Consider the following 21,446-nt stretch of genomic DNA (forward strand, 5'->3'; position numbering starts at 1 on the left):
TATGGTGCATGGGCCAATTTCACCTTCTGTGATACCTGCATGTCGCTTAACTGTGATTGCTGAGGAAGCCCATTCAGTTAGGTGCAAAGAAAAGAATTTGACCATCTCTTTTCTATGAAGGCCTAAGGAACCTTGAATATCTCCAGGGTTGATTAGGATAACAGCAGCATAATGTGCCAATCTGAGCATCTTTTGAAGCCTTTCAACTTTCTGAAACAGGCAGTCATTCTCTAAGAGCAACATATTCCCAGAGCTGTATTTCTTCCTTTCCATTTAACTGATGACAATATTCTTCGAAAAATACCAAAGCATATCCACACAGCTTCTGTCTGGTTACTCCTTTACATATGTTAGGACTTCCCTGAATGCATCTATAGCAGCAGTCCTAACTGTTGGACTCTCTGACTGGATGGCTTGGAGCTGTACTGAGCTTATGACATGTTTTTCCCACCGAGACCACAAGCCCAATGAGCACACAGTCTTCACAGGTTACCGTAAACAAGAAAATGAACAACGCACAAACTTGTAATCAGTTGCTTACATAAATAAAATACTTTACTACCCCTAATTAGATGCCTACTGTTCAGCAGGGTCAGAGGTTGAAGACAGAACTGACTAGCAAAGCGGACAGGTTCATGAGAAAATGTCCGAATGTTCTGATCTGAAAGATCATGATTTCCACATGAGAGATTTTGAAACTTTGAGAAAGTATTACTCATTTCCAACTTCTTTTTTTTTTTTTAATTAGGAAACAAGCAATTTCAAAAAACCTTCCATTTTACTTACAAAGCAATGTATGCATTTGTTTGGGGGGAGGCGTTTTGTAGATTTACCATCTATAATTGAAGCTAACCCTTCATCAGTAATTCTTAGCTGCATAACTAAAAATTTTCCAATTGTTGGGATCTCATTTGGTTCTAGGGGTTGTATCTAAGCAATGAGCCTGGCAAATTGATCTTCTGTCTTTGTTGGCTCTAACTGAATTGTGTGTTTCACATACATATGTAGAAACACACAGAAGAAGAGTATTTAATCTCAACTGATTGTGACTTTTAAGATGTTTCTTCAGGCGTTAGTTAATAGAATATTCTGTGTGCCCTTACATAAACTAGAAAATTGTGCCTACAAAATGTATTTCATGATTTATGTTCTTACCTGTGTCTTCATCCTATGTGATTATGTTTTACAGTTTCCTAATGAATCAAACAAAGAAATCCAGGAGAAAAAAAAAACTAAGAGCAAAATCCTGAGGTAGTACTTGTCTTTTTCTATCTGTACATAAAAGAAATGTGAAAGTAAGTCACCTGAACTGGTGACAGTGCAGTGCTGTGCCTGGCTACTGCCTAAACCAATGGGTGAGCACCAGGTGAGAAGGTGTTGCTAATCCAGGAAGCAAGCCATGCACCTGAGTGACTGGAAGGAGTGGACCCAGGGTCCACCCATCCTCACCCTTATTTAAGCATTAGCAGCCAAGAAAGGCTCTATCTCTGCATAGTGATGGTACTGCTTGCTTTTTTTTTTTTTTTTTTTTTTTTTTTTTTTTTTTTTGAGTTAGTGGTGGTTGAACCAGTCAGTAGATTATTATCTCCCTTTGCTCCATTGTGCCTGTATTCTAGCAGGAGGCGCTGCCTTTACTCCACAGAATAGTAAGCTTACATTTTTCTGTTCAGTCTTTCTCCTTCCAAATATAGTAGTAAACGCAATGTACTCACCTGGAAAAATGCTGATACACCTAAAAAGATTATGTTCTCAAAATGTTTACTTCATTTTTTAGTACTATAGTATGGTCATATTCTTTTAAGAAGTACTTGAATTGAAATGACTCTTTATTGTATTTAAGTTTTGCTAATGGGCAAGATTTTTATCTTATTATGTTGCTTGTAGGCTCTGAGAAAATAATTTGTCTCTAGGTTTGGTTGTTCCTCAGTGCACATAGGATTCTTCACTCTCCTACCTGTATTGCTTCTTTTTTATATCATCTTGCATAGTTTGTGGTCCGTTGCTCCGTAGTGCCTGGTTCTGTATAAAGTCTGCATCCAACACCTGTGGAGATATATGAATTACCTTCTGCTTTAGGCAATAGTAGGGCATATTTTAGGTTATAGCTTTTCCATCTGTGTACTAACATATATATATGAACTAACTAACATATATATATATGACACAGACATATGAAAATACAGAGCGCTTCTCAAAACTTTTAGGTTTTAGTTTTTGGCCAGTAATTTTTGAAGCTGTATATTGAAGGGTGACTGTCACAAAAAATCGGGTTGGAGAGACTGAAAGACTGGTAAACAGTGTGTGAGTTACTCTGTGCTTCTTACAGGATATCTTTTTAGCCATTGAAAAAGCCATCTTCTCCAGGTTTAGTTCACATTTATTTCTGGATGTTTGTAATTCTAGGAGAGGTTGAAGTCATCTTCCTGCTAAAGAGCTTTTTATTCTGGATTACAATAGATATGGTCCCATAGCAATATGGTTATGGAAGGAAGACTTGGGAGAAATCTTAAATTAAACTATTAAATCTTTCAGTGATGGAGAAAACTATTTTGTGAAAGCTAGAAACTTCATTTAAGTTCAGGTCATGGACAGTAATACCTACTTGTAGAAACAAAGCTCTTCTCATCTGAACTGAGTGAGATCTGCAAATGATATGCTGAAGAAGACTGAGTGATGGCTGGAGGGATTTTATTTCCTGTCATTGAAAACTGTTCATAGATTCACACACATTGCAATACCATTTTAGTTTTTGAAGAGTTAGAGGGAGGGTCAAGGAAATGATTTCTGGAGCAATTTGTAAGCAATTCTATGTGTGATTAAATAGTGTTCATACTCACGTGCTAACTGTAAGAAGAAGAGAAAGCAAAATTATGTATTTCACATCTGGGCTACAGATGTGAAATTGTCTAAACAACTGTTGATAGGGTAGGTCTTGAATGATAGTTCACAGTACCTGAAAGAAAAGGTCAGTGCTGCAGTAAAACATGCAGTAGTAGTATAACATCATCCTTGATCACAGACTTAACTCTTGCAGAATGCAGCAAAAAATTATACCTGGTTGCAGCCTTAAAGTGTTCGTTGTGCCCATGGTTTCTGCACACAATGCTTTATAATCCTTCTCAGCTAGGCTATCCTTCTGCTTGGGACTTTCTGTGCAAGTTGCTCTGTGACTAGTTTTAAATCAAATTTCAGTAGGCTGACCTTTATCACTAAGGTTTCAAGAAAGATGAATAGTCATCATATAAAGACTACCTTTTGAGGTAAACTGTGCCCTTAAGCACTGAACCTGATTGACATTTTTGTCTGTGTCAAAAACGTTAGGGTACAGCCTTTCCTTGCTAACTTCCTACTCCTCAGTAGAATATGAGGAGTCTGTGGTGCCATCCTTGGCATCCTTGACTTCTTGCTTGTTTTTAGATACTGTTTGGAACATGTCCGTTCCTCCTGCAGTATGTGGCCCCCTATCTGTTTTCCTATAAATCCAATGGTCCTGGGTAAAAGTATCACACTTTGAGTGGGCTCATATCATTTTTAATTTGCTCATGGATATGTTTGTCTCAATTCTTCCGGACTCCTGTGTCCTACCTGCTTATTTCTGATCACTTGCTTGCTTTGACTCTACATAGCTGTAGATTTCTCAAGTTCTACTTGTGGCCTCCTACCATGCAGTGTTATGTACCTCTGTCTGCTTTTCTACTTAAAAAGCTTTAAATTTCATCTGTCTCCAGTAGTAAAATCATTATTTACTAATGAGATGCTATCAGCCTCCCCTTGGTGGACCAAACGTATTGGCTCAGGTATGAGGCATGAGGATAGCCTCAATGGACCAGAGAAAACTAGCCTTAGAGTCCTTGACAAACATTGGTTTTCATACTGTTTATAATTAGCTGTGATACCTCTGTGTAGGAATGCTGTGTATAGATGTTTGAAGTCCTACTATTATCCTGAGCCTAGTACAGACAGATTCCTCCAAGAAAGGAAAGTTGCCTGTGACCTTTAATGGTACAAAATAAAAAATACTCCAGCTGGAGAATTACCTTGACATGATGTAGCTTCAGGGAAGAGAGAAAGAGGGGGGGTAGGGGGGTGGAAACAAAACCCCCAAACTGATGACAGATAGGTGATACTGATCTGATTTGATTCATTTCTGTTGGGAGGACTGTTCAGTTAAATCATCACTTGAGCTTATTAAGATTTACAATATGAGAGTCTGTTTATTGATAGCCTTGTGTTTGAATAATGATTGCTGCTTTCAAATCCTCTGTGATAAAAATATGTCAATTGTAAATCAAATATATCTAAACACTGTCTTGACAAGAGAGTGTGTGTAGCTAATTCAAGATCAGATGCTCAGTATCCAATAAAAACATCCATATGTTCTCCTAAAGTACAGAGTTTGGATAAACAGAAAAAAAAATCTTATTTGGTACACACCTTCATTTCATGCTTACTTATTCTGTTATAATAAATTTGCCAAGTTCATGAAGAAGGTTTTCATCATAGTGTAAATGCATAAGAAAAGAAAGCCTGTATTAGTTGAAGACTTAAGTTCAGAAGTTAGAGAAAATGTTCAGATATGTTGAAAATGTACTGGAGTTGTGTACATCTGTAAATATAAATACTGCTGCTCTCCTCCCTGCTGAGGTCTGAGCATAAATGCACCTCATAGAAACTGGAGCTGTGAGCTGTCTGAAATCATTGTTATTTTAGCAAAAGCTGCAGGTCTTAAAGCCTGACACCTTTCACAGAATCATTTAGATTGGAAAAGACCACTAAGATCATCTAGTTTAACTATCAAATCATTACTACCATTTCTCTCTCCCAGAATTAGTTCTCTTTTCAGTGAGATTCAGGATAAACTAGCAGGTTCTTCTATAGTCTCTAATCCCATTGGAAAACATATGTTTCAGATCTAATGGTCATCTGGACTCTTTTTGACTTCTTTTTTTTAAAGCTTTCTATTCTCAGGTTCTACTTAAAAGCTCTTACCTTTAATTGATCTTTCTCTGTCAGCAATGTCAGTATTTTCCTTTTGAACCTGAGGCTTTTTCCTTCTTATTGCTGTTTTCCAAAGTTATGAAAAGTAGAACCCAAATTAACAATTTCTACCCTGACAACAGGCATGCCCTTTTTAGGAGGACTTATATTTTACTGAACTATAATGCTGCCCCATCTCAGCAAACTCAGGTTCTCAAAAGAACTCAATCCCTTAGACTTATACTCTTTTTTTTTTTTTTTTCTTACAGACTTTGGGGTCTTTTTATAGCTTCCCCCCCTCTATTCCTATTCAGTTTTACTTTCCCTTTCTTTAGAAAAGAACCAACCTTAAAATGAGAAGCTGAGATATCTTCCTATCACAAATTTTCTGATGCTCTCATTTCACATTATTTGATTGCTATCATAACAGTTTACAATGAAACTTTTAGTTTATACATATATTGAGAAGGAAAATATTTCACAGATGAATACATTATCAGAGTCTGTCAGTCATAATAATTTCTGAGCAAGCTTACACGTTTTGGGAATTCTGTGAGTTTCAAAGTTTTGAAATCAATCTTACACTGAATGACAGCATATCTGTAACATCTTATCTCATTTCTTCTTTGGTCTGTCTGGTTGCAGCTTTCCTTGACTTTATCTCCAAATCTTTATAGAAGTTAGCAAGCCAGATTGCTTTTGTTTTCATCAACAGCTGCTGAATTATGCAATTCACATTTACCTTGGTATTTTTTATGCCTAGTAAAAATAGGGAGTGTCTGAACTGTAAAACCAATGGCATGAGCACTGTATTTTAAAAGATAAATAGCTGCTCACAGGACAGCAGTATTTTATATCTTCCTATTTCAGCTACATTGGGATATTGGCTCCTGTCTCTAAGAACAGTGTAACATGCTGTTAGGGATTCTTTCAGACTAATATGTGAAGAATTAAGAAGATGTTTAGTAATGTGTTAAAACAAAATTATATGAAAAGAAACATGTAAAATAACCTAGATCTTCCTAATAAATCCTCAGCAACTAAATGAATTCTTAGCTTTTTTTGTTAAGCTTTACTCTTTATTATGGAAATATAGCGAGATAGAAAAGGAAATAATATGCACAAATTTACATGAAAGTCAAGCTGTCCTCTATCCCATATGCCATTTTCAACATATATTCCACATATTCTTATTTTCTGTATATTCAGCAAAATATTTGCTTTTTGCTATTGTTCTTTACTAGGAACAAAACCTGCTAGCTAGTTAATCGTCAGTATGTTAAACCCACAGTTTATCAAATATTACTTTTCAATATCCCAAAATGGGTTACATCCTTATATCACTGAAAGACAGAAGATGGATTATTCATGTAACAGTCTACCAGAAAACTGCACAGAGGAAATTTAAGTGTTATTTTATATAAAAATATTTCCTTTTCTCTCCTACAGTCATTCTCAAATGGTGACTGAAAAAAGAAATTTAATTAGTTGAACTACTGACCCCAAACACTTAAATAAAGAGGAAAAAGTAACATGTTCCTTTTTTTTTTTTCCCCAAAGAAACAGATCTTTGAGCTTCCACGTACTTATTTCCTTTGACAGATGCATATAGTAACCTACAGGTAAGTAAAATTGAATGTTTTTAGCAATGTTGATGCGAAAACCTCAATATTTTGTTTAGAAGTCTTAAATCACATATTCCCATGTGGTGTTTGTTTAGAAATGAAAGCCTCCAAGCATCCTTAACATCAAACATCAGCTGCAGTGCCATGCCTTAACTCTTATGAGGATGAAGATGATTAAAAAAAATCCTGCGTGGCCTATTGACTCTGGCATGATAAATGAGTCCAGTGTCACTTGGCACAGGATTCTTAGGGGCTGAAGGCCTCTAATTACATGACTTGTACCTGTGTTGAGCCAAGTCAACTGAATTAAAAGAAGCAAATGTATCAAAGTCAGTTAGTTACTAGTGGTTTCATCCACTCCAGACTGTTGTTCATTCAAAAACTGTTGTCTGTCTACTGGCTGCTAACCACACCCTAAGATGCTTCAGCCATCTGGGATACTTTCCCATTAGGCCATCTACCAGTTGTTTCAGTGTGGCTCTCCATGTGTTTTGCAGCAATTCTTCTACTAAAGATGTAGTTGACCAAAATTAATATGAGTAAATAAAGTAGGCCCCAGATTTTGTAGTGAACTGTTTACAGGCAGAGTTCTCTTGTAGCTATATACAGCTAGTGGAAACATCTCAGTACTGTATAAATCAGTTTCTCATGTTAAATTCATCCAAAGGATGAATTACATTAATTATTCTGATCTTTTAAATCGTTTGCTAAAGCTTGAGAGGGATTACTGTTTTGACTCTACTGTTCCTCATTTGTTGCTTTCTATGGATAGCTGGTCACTAGAGGGCTTCCAGCTGTTTGCTTCATCTGACTGGATGACTCCACGCACATTTTAAAATAGCCACTCAGTGTTAGTACAAATAAGGATTTAAGTTGGTTTCTCAGCCAGAATTTTTTCTTGCGATAAAAATTCACCTCATCTAGTAATGAAAAAAAGATGGAAGGAGGGGGGGAAGCCACAAGTGAAATCATCCTTTTTTTTCTTATGTTCAACAATACTTAAAGAATCTAGCTGTACTATGTACCAGCACTGAGTCCACAGTGTGTTTGCATTTATTGTACAGTTTATAGCTTTTCACAGTCATCATAACTTAGATTTATATTTTAATATTATAGCCACACTAATAAACTTACTTCCTTGTACTTATTATAAGCATATTTTACATACTGAAGGCATTTTATTAGCTTGTGTTAACTAGTGTATTTCTTGAAGCCAGAGGTGTATATTTACACCAGTTGAAAATATTTTCCAAAATATGTCTTTTGATTTGAAATATGATTTTTCTTCAGAAGCGCATGTGGGAGAGCTAAGAAACACCAGATCCAAAGAAAGCCTTAAATCAAAATCAAGTTAAGACCTCCCTCCACCAAACTAGCTTTGAATGTGGATGGAGTTCTTGGGTCCTGAGAGTATTTGTGGTCAAGTGTAATGTTTTTGTTGCATAACTTTGCTTAAAGAGATGAAGCTCTTCAGAGATTCCAGTCTGGCAGGCCAAGGAAGCTTGAATTTATTATAACAGGATCATAGAATGTCTTGGGTTCGAAGAGACTTTAAAGCACACCCAGCTGCAGCCTATTGGATCAGGCTGCCCAGGGCACCATCCAACCTGGCCTTGAATGGCTCTAGGAATGGGGCATCCACAGCTTCCCTGGGCAGCTGTGCCAGCGCCTCTCCTCCACCACCACTGTGGTTCTGAACACTTCAGTGTTTTATTTCAGAACTCTTAAAATAACCTTTGACACAATAAGCAATACAACTTTCTGCAAGCAATCTTTAAATGCAGTTTTAAAAAACAAATTGCTTTTTGTTAAATTTGAAAGTATCTTTGCATAATTATATCAATTCTTAGAATTGTATTATTTACTCTGCTGCTTCTTTAAAACTCCTTAGCACATAAAAGAAGTCTTGATGTAAAGTCATACTTTAAATGTAAATCGATCAGTGTAATTAAATTTATACTTTTCTAGACTGTCTTTTCAGCGCTCAGATTAATATTAGAATTTAATCTATTAAATACTCTCAAAGTTTGTTTACTGTAAGATAACTCAAAATATTTCTAATTTTGAGCTGGACGGAGGAAATTATTGCCCTTTTTCTACATGAACTGAAGAAAATTGATGAATTTGAGCCCAGTGCACACACAACTTTATTTAGCTGTTTATTAGATATGCTTTTTAAGGTTGGAAAGCTGATCTCAGTATTCTGATATTTCTTATTCCTTGTGCTGTTATGGGAATAGCTTCCAGTGATGCAGGTGGATTTAGAGTAAAAGAGCTGTGTCCATATTGAAAGTGACTGGAGATATTTTACCACTTTATCTAGATTGGCATGGTTAGATGTATATGATAAAGCAATACACTATAAAGTAAATACTGACATAAAATCGTAGATGTACTCTTGTCTGCACACAGGTATAGACAAGATCTGTGTTTATGCAATCCAGTGTTACTATTTACAATTTCTTATTTACATAAGACCTTGAACATTTCACATGCTTCATATAGCATGAAAGATGTCTTTTTTTTTTTTAAGTAAGGAATTTTGACAACTCCTCATTAAATTATCCAGCTTATTTATGACTTGCTATGCTGATCTTGACTGCTTATGTTAGCGAGTCTTCTCTTTTTTTTTTTTTTAATTTAAGCTAGAAGCCATGAAACAGTCAGATGGACTCTTTTTGACCATTCTAGTCATCTTAGTGAAGATTTAAGTAAGTTGGAGGAAGGCAATTAATTGAAAAGCCAATAAATAAATTCTTTTTTAAAAGTTATATAGTTCTCGTAAGTTTAGAAAATAGGGTCCAAATGTTAGCAGTTGTGGAAAAGGCTCATACAAGCCTTTGTTATTTTTTACCTTTTTGGTAACATTGAAGGCTGCTGTGGATATTATTGAAATGATAATGCCACAAAACCAGAAACTAGTACAAAAGCAATGGTGTTTGTAAGAAAATAAATGTCCTTTTCAGTAAAACAGTAGTAATGCTATCAAAAGCAAAAGATGTTCAAGAATGCATATTATTACTATCATTGTGTCCCCTGACTTTCTGCTCTGTTTTCCTCACTTCTTCATTACTCTTGAAATTCAGATGCAGACTGGAAGCCTGAGGGCAGGAACACCTTGGAAATAGCACCTCAGCAAGAATGCTAACTCGTACGCACTCTCCCACTCACCAGCTGTGTAATCCATTGCAAAGGATGGATAATGTATTAATAGATAGTTAGTGATTCAGAAACAGATCCCAGCAGAGAATGCAAAGCTTTGTGTATAGGTAAATGTTCTTGCCAAAACCACAGGGGATCCTTCCACTACCACTGAGGTAAACTCTTTGGCTTCAATGTTGTGTGTGATTCTTTTCAGAGAGAATGGTTAAGTATTGGAACAAGCTGCCCAGGGAAGTGGTGGAATCGCTGTCCTTGGAAGTGCTCAAGAAATGTGGAGATGTAGTACTGAGGGATGTGGGTAAATGGGTGGGGTGGGGTTGGGCTGACAGTTGGACTAGATTATTTTAGTGGCCTTTTCCAAACATAATGATTCCATATGCTTTCAGGTCTTTGGCCTCTGCCTGTTAAAGGAAAAAATAGGGATGTGGGAATGGGATCATTTAAAAGCTCAAGGATTCAAAATGGAGAGCACTGATATGAAAAGGCATAATATTCTACAGAGTAATAAAAGAAGAAATAATCTGATTGTCAGGTCAAGCCATTAATGTCATCTGCATTGGTGGAGCCAATGAAGGTGACAATTCCAGCTGCGGTGAGGATCGGTTGCAGGGAATCTTGGGAACTGCCCCTTCCCCTCCTACCTACCTTGCAAAGGCTCTGGGTGCTTGTCAGGCAGGGATGATGCCTGCACTATGGCTTTGCATAATGGCTTGATGAAAACTTTTGTGTGATCTGACCAATAAATAATTGTTCTATACTTTTAGGATGCATGTGACCTGTCTGAACTTACGCCTTACTAAATATACCTGAAGAAGCTGACCCTGGAGGTGATCTGTTACACCTTCAGTAGTCTCCTCCATCAAATTAACCTTTTACTCAGCAGGGCTAAAGAAGCTAGAGCACTGAGAATGTCTAATTACTTTCTTCAGGTACTTTCTCAGGTTTCTGAGGCTTTGCTTAGCAATATGTAGCTGCACTCAGACCAGGTTAATCCAGACTGTAACCTGTACTCAGACTATATTACTTCAAAACTAGCCTAAGCATTTCTAAATGAACAGGAGATCTGAATTAACAGAGATATACACAGACCTACATAAATGAACAGCCTGCAACAAACAAAGCAGAATTTATTTAGAGCATTTATTCAGTTAATTGTCTCTATTTACGTCTAGGCTGTATAGCATATGTCTGTTCTCCATATGGTGATCCTGCAGGTTCTCTGTGTCCTGGATCCCTTGCACAGCAGCTGGCAGTCTCATGATCACCAGCCATTTCTGCCTTGCCTGGTGTCAAGACAAGGTCTTTCCACTGCGCAGGACCCTTTTATAACCTTCCCTCCACCCCTTCAGCAGCATGAGTCACTTCTGAGCTGTTCTATGACACTGGTGCTGCACTGGCCAACATCTGTGCCACAGCTTGGAAGTGGGCTGCTCTTAGGCAAGCACTCCTTCCCTGCCTGTTTGTTTGGATGGCATTTCTGCAACTGCCAAGGTGAAAAACTTATCTTCACTCTTTGTTTCTTTCCTGGTTATTCCTTGTTTAGCTAATCCTTACTTTTGCAGGAAAGACAAACAACTTGTCACACAATGCCACTTCCATGCCTAGGCTGTGTTCATTATTTATAAAATCATTGCCTAGTGATGTAATTAGATTATAAAACAGAGGCTTCTTATTCACCACGAACACATCTAGAGAGAAGATTCTGCCTCTTTAAACTGAGACAAATTCTTTCCTGTGAATTCTTACTGGCTGTGCTTTATCATCCTAAACTGCCTGACTTCTGCAAATCAAAAGGGGCAAGGAGGTCAGAGTGTGCTCTGCAGAATGCTCCAGATGCTCACTCCATTTTCTGCAGGAGTCACAATTCAGCCACCCTGTGGTTTGTAGGCAAACAAAGGATGCACTCTTTTATCTCTTCCCTAGAAGCTGTCCTTCGGCTGGAATTCAGGAGTGAGTCTTTTGTTTTGTTCTGACCTATGAAATAAGCAAGAAAGAGTAAAAATGAGGATGGCTGCTGTAGTGAAACCCTTTAATCAGGGCAATGCAGCAGTATATGTTGAGAGCTGTTAAATTTTGGATGCATGTTCTGAGATAGATTAAATATAATGACATTACGGTTGTAACAAATTTAGGATCTTTTGAGGTAAGGGAAGAAAGTGGGGAGTGAGAATGACTCTGAGTCATAGATGAGTCCTGATCTCAGAGGATGTGCACAGGCAATGCTTTCATTGATCTCAGTGGAGATCATCGCTTGCATAACAACTTCCAGATCAGGCCCATTTTGAGTGCTGAGTCAGCCAAAGCCTCCCAGATTTAGTTATTTTATCAAGCAGTTAGTTTGGAAAGTATAGGAAGATATTTTTATTGCCTGCAAACTTGTGGCTTTTGATGTTTTTCCCCCCCAGATTGATGCTTAAAGAGCAATAACTTAAAATGAATAAAATTTTGTACAGGAAATTAAGGTGGAAGAGGATGACTTAGTTCCATCTCTGGGTGTTTGCAGACAATCAGAAGCCTCCTGGCATTAGAGGGGTGTCAGCATTCCAAACAGTGTTTCCTGGCAAAGGTCACTTGCTAGGATTAGCCATGTGTGCTTTGCATTACTAAATATTTTGTCAGCTTAAAATCTGAGAGGACGTGTACTTGTCTGAGAAAAGGAAGTGGTGTTTGTGCAAAATGCTTATCTTAGTATGTACCCTTTCCTTACCGAATCCTAAATCTTATCGACAGATACCTAACAGTTCTCATTGGTCAGAATATTTCCTGTAACATTCCTTCTTTATAGGGCATTTCTGTATGCATATGCTGTCCTGATCCTTTCCCCCAAAGTCATCACAAGCTTTGGAGTCTGTGACTGGCAGAGGTTTATGTCGATGGATCCCTATATCTGCTTTAGCCTGTATCCCACAGAGGATTACAGCTGAAAAGCTGCTACGAAAAATAGGTGTATTAATATACTTCCACGTATATAAAAACTAGATGATACCATTATTTCCTATTAATAGTGAATAAATTTTCTAAAATTTATTAGAGAATTTATTATTTCTTTATTTAAGCTTCACAAGGTAGAAGCTTTTGTAGTACACCTCTGTTATAAGGAAATGCATATGATTAATCAGTGAAATGCAGTTGGTTCTTTTACAGCCACTAGAAAGGAGGAGAGTGCATGTTCTTAGAGTTTCCTTCATGAATATTTAACAAAATATTCGATCATTAGGGTCTGTAACTTACAAGCCATTGATCTGAACCAGATTTGCAACTGTGCTATGGTGTTAAATTTATAATGGGCTGAAACAGATGGTTTTATGCTAAAGGGAAAAAAAAGGCAAAGGCTGAATATTGATTTGGGGATTTAAAATGCAATATGAGAATAGTGCCAATTTAAGAATGGCTTTCACAGAAGAACCTCCACATAAATAAGAGATTGAAATGATGGATAAAGTCACGCTTACTGTGTGAAATCAGCTGTCTAGTGTAGATAATCTGCTTACAAAATCATTATGGCTGAGTCCTGTTGACGTCTTCACTCCATGCCAACAATTTAACTCAGTAGAAAAATCCTCAATTATTTGTTTCTGATTTACTTAATTTCTTAAACTGGTTGCAAGCTAGTTCCATATAGAACACATAGGCACCACCCAAAATATTAGAGCATGGAATGGGTCAGAAACAAAGTTTGCACAGATACTTTTCTTTTTTATATTTTTGGTCTTCAGGACAGAAGTATACTTGTCATGTTTTCCCCCCAAAATGCTTGACCTCTTGCAATTTACCAAAATCACCTGTCCCTAGAACTGCTGACATCTGGGCTGGGCTACATGTTCTTATATCTAAGTCTGACCTAGATTCACTCAACTTTACATGCATTTCAACTCAGTGTTTTGTCTGAGTATGTATAAATCTGAGTGAGTAGCACGATCGTGGTTTAATCCAGCACGCAGCCATTCACTCATTCCCCCTCTGCAGGAAATGTGAAAGCAGGAATAGCACTCCCCAGCTGCTTTCTAGATTCTGCTTGGCCTCTTGATATCCAAGACAGAACCTAATCTGGAAGGAAAGAAAGATAAACTGTTGTACCTATTTTTTAATTCCAATTTATGCTTCCCCGCCCTCCCCCCACAACCTAACATTTTTAGTTTTTATATGGATTTTACAACTACTTATCCATCTCTTCCCTCCCCAGCTCATTCTTCCCTTGTGCTGGTCTCCTTTATTTTCAAATTAATGGTTATTTTTATTTGAAAGGGAAGAGAAGAAATAGCCTTTTAGGCATAGCTGGTTTACCTTAATATTGTTCTCTGCAAGTCAATTGAAATAACAGTGAGATTTAACAACAGAAACATATCCAGGGCATGCTCTTGCCGGGCAAGTAAGCACATTCCCTAAAGGAGTGAATCAATACATTATAAGTAGAAAGAGAATGGTAATAAAACAAATCCCACAAGTTTTGAATGATATCCACAAAAAAATCAAAATGAATTTTACAAACAAAGCATGGAGTGATTGTTTCAATGAAATTATTTTCATTTAAAAAGAAGAATAACTATTTTATTATTCTTGAACAAAATCCTTAGGAAGATGGAGGAAGGTTTGCCCTGAAGTGATTGTGCAGAATCCTGCAGTGATGATGGCCTTTGTGTAGAACACAAAATTTACACTAGCATAATAGACCCTTTTTGTGTCGGAAATAATCTTCATATATAATACTAGCTTGCCAACTCTAAGACATCTCCACCCTTTCCAGAAGAGATGTCTTTCTTTCCCCTCACACAGGAACAGAGGTTGCCCTAGCAGCTTTTCTGCAACTCTGGAAAAGACAATCACAGGTGGGATTGCATGGGATCCTCCCCACTGCAATTAACTTACTTAAGTGATTCATCCCTTTCAGAGCTGTTATGCTAGCCAAAATCATGTGCTCCTGTATCAAATGTAGCAGATGTTGCAGAATTGTTTAGTTTGGTACCACCTGAAGGTCCATTCCTCCTTCCCTCTATTGGCAGTCACCATGGAAACAGTCTTTAGATGAATGCCCTCATCTCCTCAACATGCTGGAAGTTGATGAATTTCCCTGAGGGTCATTTGGAAGGCAAAATTCGCCTTCTTAATACATGCCTGTGTCATGATAAATTCTGAACTGTATTAAGGAATGTTTACTAGTAATGCTAATATACATTCCTCAGAATATGTATATATATATTTGATAATCCTTTAAGTCTAATGATGCTTCTTGAGTAATTTTAATGACATCTTGAGAATTTGAAAGATGCTGCTTTTTTTTTTTTTTTTTTTGTAACGGTTAAGGAGATGATTTAGGAGAATAAGTGGAGAAGAGAGAGTACAGCATTCAGATCTTGGCTCCTCAAAGTTGAGAGGCTGGTGAAGGCAAGGAACGGGTGCTTGGAGGAAGCAGAACTACTAACAGCTACATTGGAAAGTATACCAGATAACAATTACACTGAAAATAAAGCAAGTAAACTCTTTAGTGTTTCAGGAGAAAGCTGCCTTACTTTGTAGGTATTTCTGGGCTGTTTACTTGGTTCTGTGGCAAGATATTAATGAACAATGTAGTATGTAATGTGTTCTTGCTGCAAAGAATGCTAATGATAACCTGGGCTGCATTAAGCAAAGCATTGTCAGAAGGTTGAGGGAGGTGATTCTTCTCCTATACTCAACACTGGTGAGGCCACACATGAAGTACTAGGTCCAGTTCTGGGCCTTTCAGTACTAGAGATTCATGGACATACTGGAAAGAGTCCAGAAAATGCCACAGAGCTATGCTGAAGGGACTGGAAATCTCTTCTGTGAGGAGATGCTCAGAGATGTGTGGCTGTTTAGCCTGGAAAATAGGAGGCTCACGTGGGATCTTATGTGCATGAATACCTGAAGGGAGGATGCATAGAGGATGGACACAGGTTCCCTTCAGTGGTGCCCAGTGACAGAGCAAGAGGCAGTGGGCGCAAAATGGAACAGAAGAGGTGCTCTGAACACCAGGCATCACTTCTGTGCTGGGCAGGTGATGGAGTACTTGCACAGGCTGCCAAGAGGCTGTGGAATCTCCTCCTTGGAAATCTTTTCAAGCCTCCTGGGCACCCTGCTCAGGGCGCCTCTGCTGGAGCAGGGGGTGGGCCAGAGGGACCCAGTGTGCCCTGCCCACTTCAACCATTCTGTGATCCTGTTAATATCTCTGCAGTAGAAAAGCTGTTAGAGCTTTCCAAGTCCAGGTGCTGTTCCTTATTACTACTTGACAACATTTTATTTTATGAAAAATTGTGATTTCTTCTTTACTTCATCTCGCAAAACAGGAACGTACCTCCCAAATCAAACTACTTCTCTGGGATTCTAAAGGGCATTAGCAACTCATTTAAAACTCTTGCCAAAGCCAAGTACAGTTTACTCATGAGCTTACACGAAGCAGCAAACTCTCTGACAGAAGTGCAGTCATAGTGAGCTCCTAATGGCTTGACTTAGTCATATAGTACCAAAGTATTTTTCTGTAATTACTGCTAAGTTTGCTGTTAGAAAATCAGCATCATCCTTCTCTGTTCGAGCTCCTTGACTGTAATGCTTTTTGTGTTTCGCAAACAGTCGAAGCATATCAAGTGACAGTGCAATTAACACTGATCTACTGACATCCAGGCTATTTGTGTGGTAGAATCAGAATCTGCTAAATCTTCCAGCACTTGCCCTTGCAACTTCTTAGATGACAGATGAATCTTCCTTGTGCCATGTGAGAATTAGAGTGCATAGAAGCAAATTTCCTTGTACATCACAACTTGCCATTGCAATTCACCTTTTTTCTTAATCTCTTTGTACTATTTCTTACAAGATCTGTAATTCTGAAGGTGCAAGCAATATTCATCATCTCTGAATTGCCAAGGAAGAGAGGTTAGAAGAATGCTACTGCTATAGCTTCATGAGACACGTTGCCCTTCCTGCCTTTTCTACAGCAAAAACACTGCCCAAAACCTCATTCCTGGAAAAGTCAGCAGCATAGTGCTTGAGGACAGCCAGATACAGGCAAGCTTAGGCACTTCCAACGTACTCTGTAAGTCTGAGGTATGAATGAGCTTGGAATCTTCACTGAAACACTATAGCAGAAATAAATCCATTCTTGCTCAAAAACAGCAGGTGTGATCTCAGCAACAGTATTTATGGCTTCTGGATCCTATTGTACAGTTCAAACATTCAGTAATTAAAACCAAAGAAATCTAATTCCTTTTGTCTGTGCAAGTGCTGGGAGTCCAGAAGCATCCCAGCAGAACAGCAGGGCTACTGCTGGTGGAATGGTGGTGATGACTTTGATAAATGTTTGCAGGACAGATACATTTGTGACATGAATTTTAACATCAGAATTTCTGAACTCTTTGTATGCTCTTATTCTTCAAGATTCTGTGAAACTACAGTATGACATAGGAGCTTGGTGAAAAAAGAAAATGAAGAGACCAGATCAAAACTGAACTGAAAATAGAAGAATGTAGTTTGTGTCTATGGCTCTCTCTTTTGGCTGTAGTCTTTTCTCCAGTATTTTTAAGTAAAATACGGAAATCAAATCTAGGTATATTTTAAAATCCCAAAGTGTGAGAAGAAATGAATTACATTGTGAATAAGGACCTGTACAATGTTTGAGGACCCCAGAAACACTGATAGAGATACATAGAAAATATTATCTACAGAGTACGTACGAAGTTTTTATTTTTTTTAATTTTTAGAACACTGTTCTTTGTATTGATTTTGGTATAAACTTTCCTGCATGCAAATAATATAATATCACTAACACTTTAGAACTTACCATTTCTCATTTGTCATCTGGGAAATTTCATGTGGTTCTGCCACCTCTAAACTGTTACTTTTAAAAAATGAGTTAAAACATGATTCATAAAAGAGTTAAGATCCCCTTTTATTTCCATGTATACCCACTTTGCAGCTCCTACATTGCTGATAAAACCCTCTTGTCTCTCACAGTTTTGCCTCAAAATGTTTACAGGTCTTGAAATCCAGGTTTGTTCTACTTTATTATGATGGAGCAGCTTTCTTTAGCAGTCACCATTCATTTCCCTCAGTGGGTTTAACTGCAATTTCATGGAATCCATTATTTTTCAGCTGACGTGCAGTAGCCCTCCTTGATCTTTTGTATACCTCAGCCTGTATCTCCACTTAAGAACAAAGTAATTATGGAAGTCTTAGTGGAAAAGTTTGGGGTCACTATTTGAAATAAACATATTTGTTTACACAGAAATAAAAGTTAGATGAGAAAGCAGGCAAGTCTTAAGTGCCACATTTAAATGATGAGATGGAGATTTCAATCAGAATGACCTTCTTGTCCTTCATCTTGTAGGAGGCTTATAAATAAAGCTGTTCACCCACGGTTTGTCCACTTCTGTTTGTTTCCATCCCTTGCAGATCACTGTGACTGTAAATCATGCTGCTCAGTCTCGCTGTCTACAAAGAACAGCTCTGCATCCCTGCCTGCTCGCTGCTCAGCCCACTTCCCTAAGGCTGCACAAGCAGTTTGATCATCTGGCTGAAAAACAAATATTGAGTTATTACTGCATTTTTTTTAAATGTGGGGTAGATTTTCAGCTTTTGTAAATCACTACATACCAGCCAAATTTTCTCTTCTGCTGTTTATTATCTCCGTATTGTCCAAGAACTTCAGCTAAGTTCAGTTCTGTAAGTGCACCCTGTATGCAAAGATCCCAGGCACAGCTTCACTCTAAGACTCCTTCTTGCCATCCTGGTTGTTAACATCTTCCTCCCCAAGAGACAAGTCGTACTTATTTCTACCCTGCTTTACTCCAGAACCTAAATATAAATGAAATTCAGACCTTCATCCTCATGCTAAAGCTTGCCACCCACTTTATTATAGGGGTGCTTATTTTGCACAGCACTGTGCAGAATGATCTACAAAAGCCTTCAATAACATAGCTCTGGTTTTGATACTGATGGTCATACCTGTACTTCCCCTGGACTAATTAGTCCTGCTACAAAGCAAGATTATTAATTGCCTCAGGGCATGGTGCCAAGATGAGGCAGTTGTAACAGTTCTGTGCCCTGAGCTAATTCATCAGTATGACACAGTGCTGTCTAGACACGCCAGCCTGGACAGAGCTCATCCCTCTGCATGATGCAAACACTCAGTTTTTATTAGCCAAGATATAGAGCACTTTTGACAGTCAGTTGGCCACACACACACACACACACACACACAAAAGTATCTGAGTCTGTTGTGTTAGCTTTTCTTAGGGATGTGCAATCCTTTCCCAGCGTAGCTGTGATGAGCAGAGTTTGCTTGTGGCAGTTTTTCTCCAATATAGCTGTAAGGCCCCACGATGAGAGGTCAAGTCTGGGAAAGGGCTTTAGGAGGCCTATCATTTCTAGCTACCGTGGTTTATGCTAAATGCAAAGAAAATTATGTCTGATTGAGTTTCCAGATCAGAAGAAACACTGGGACCATTTGTCCACAGATGGAGCTATCTGAGACTCTAGTGAGTTTGTGTTGATTGTACTATCAGCCTTTCACTGCTGTCACACTTCCATTATGAAGGTGCTAGGTCCCAAGGTGCCCACTGGGACAACTTCTACTTCCAAAAAAGCTAAGGGCACTTTGATATAGAATCACAGAATATCCTGCATTGGAAGGGGCCCACAGTGACAGTCAAGTCCAACCCCTGGCTCCACAGAAAGCTACACAGAATCCGACTCCTGTGTCTGAGAGTGCTGTCCCGATGCTCATTGAACTCCAGCAGCTTGGTACCCTAACCACTTGCCTGGGAAGCCTGTTCCATGCCCACCACCTTCTTCCGTCTCTCCCTCCCTCCCTCCTTCTCTCCATCCCTTTCTCCCTCCTTCTCTTCCTCTCTTCTTTCCACTTTTCCACTCTCCTCCTTTCTTTCACCCTTTCCACTCTTCTGCCTTTCTGCTCCATCTTCCCTGTGTAAAGGCAGTGTCTCTGTGATAGGTCCAAACTAAACCTGGAAGGTGATCTTTGTAATTAAGATTTAAAAATAAGAAGGTTTTACTTTCAGCGTGTATGCAGTCTGCCAGGCTGTATTTCATTTGCTTATTGCTTATATTACCTGCCTTCTGTGCTTTAAAGTGTATGGAAATTTTAATTTATCATTAAAAGTATTTTTTAAAAAGTTGAGAATTAGTTATATGAATTTCTATGTACTCTGATGATTATAAGATTTTAAAGAGTATGAAATAAGCACTCTGTGTCATAAAATTTTGTTTGCTAGTTCATGTGATTGAGCTTTATAGGTACAGTTTGCAGATGAAAGAATACCTACTAAAAAATAGCAAGTTGAATTGAGAAAAAATGCTTGCTCAGAAATATTGTGTGAACCTCACAGGAGTTCATAAACTTTGGAGACTAGTTGTCCTAGTGGATTTATCAAAGCTGATGAACTCAGGATACCATAAGCTGGGCTGGTCTGGCGAAGGCCACCAGCTCACAACACCAACAATAGTTCACATTAATCTGACCAGATCCAAGATGGATTTTCTCTTTATTCAAAGAAAGACTATAGGATTATATCTGCACCTGATGAAACAAGGGAACCCTTGAGGGATTTTCTGTCCTTCTGCTTCTGAGTAAACACTTTCAATACCACTCTCAAGCTCAGTTCCTGCATCCTTTGGGGGCTGAGTACAGAGAAGACCCTTCGGCATTGAAATTAACTTATCTGTGCTTCTGGGTTAGACAGCAGATCTCACTTCAGATTTATATTTTATTGCTTCTGGAACTGAATTTACTTCTACCTTAGACAATAATGTAAACTCTGGGCAATCAGAGAATATCTGGTAAACAAGGAGTAAACAAGCTTCTTCCCAAATATAATTTCTGTGGGAAAAGTGATTTTTTCAGTTTAATAAAGTGTATTTATTGGAATTTACTCATCTTTAATTTTTATATTGCTGATCACTCGATATACTTCAAGCTTCTGTCAAGTAATCAAATATTTGTGAACCTAATTATCAGACACCTGATTAATCCCCCACTTGCAATATAGCATTTGAAAATGTGATAGTGGATTGTGTCACATGTTTTGAGCTCCTTTCAGGTCTCAGGTGCTGGAACCATGACATTCAAAGGATGTTTTCCTGATGAAACGTGTTAATACTTTACCATATGTAGCCACTCGTGATGAATTGCTTTGGCATTCACTGTAAGAACATTAACCAAGATGAACTCATTTGGTGTTAATGTCAGTGTAATATATAGCTCCCTGGATATCCCCTTGGAGTTTAACATTCATTAAAAAAATTTTTTTTCAAGAGTTTTAAATTAATGCTTTAATGTTTCAGAATTAACAGAGAAGCTCTTCAAATTATATTTTTTCATTTCACCCTAAATATTGTGCTTATTGGCCAACCTGCTTATTAGGAATGAAATCTCGATTCTCAAAGGAAAGGTTGAGAACTGCAGTCCTTTAACATACTTGCCCTTTAACACATGTGTAAAATCACAATTTTCAGTGGAAATACTGTAGTTTCTGTTAAATAGCCTTGAACTGCTACTCATACAGATTCAGATACTCATACAAATTCAGATGTCTGCATACTAGTTATTCGTTTGCTTGTGTTACTGAACCTTCTAAAATGAATCACACACACAGAAGCAACAAACAGGTAATTGTTCCTTTCTTATTATCTAGTCGATCTATGTCTTTGTCTTTGCCA

At 38.0% G+C, this 21,446-nt stretch overlaps 1 long non-coding RNA gene across 1 annotated transcript; it reads left to right on the forward strand.

Moving 5' to 3' along the window:
* Positions 1-1,559: 1,559 nt before the first annotated feature.
* Positions 1,560-10,046, forward strand: LOC149918558 (uncharacterized). Its single transcript, XR_016465569.1, has 4 exons — positions 1,560-1,646; positions 6,538-6,599; positions 9,689-9,871; positions 9,961-10,046. It is a non-coding gene; the product is annotated as an uncharacterized LOC149918558 (long non-coding RNA).
* The last annotated feature ends 11,400 nt before the right edge of the window (positions 10,047-21,446 follow it).

The sequence above is a fragment of the Phasianus colchicus genome, chromosome 3 (assembly GCF_987193195.1).
Source record: "Phasianus colchicus chromosome 3, bPhaCol1.hap1.1, whole genome shotgun sequence".
Taxonomy (NCBI): Eukaryota; Metazoa; Chordata; class Aves; order Galliformes; family Phasianidae; genus Phasianus; species Phasianus colchicus.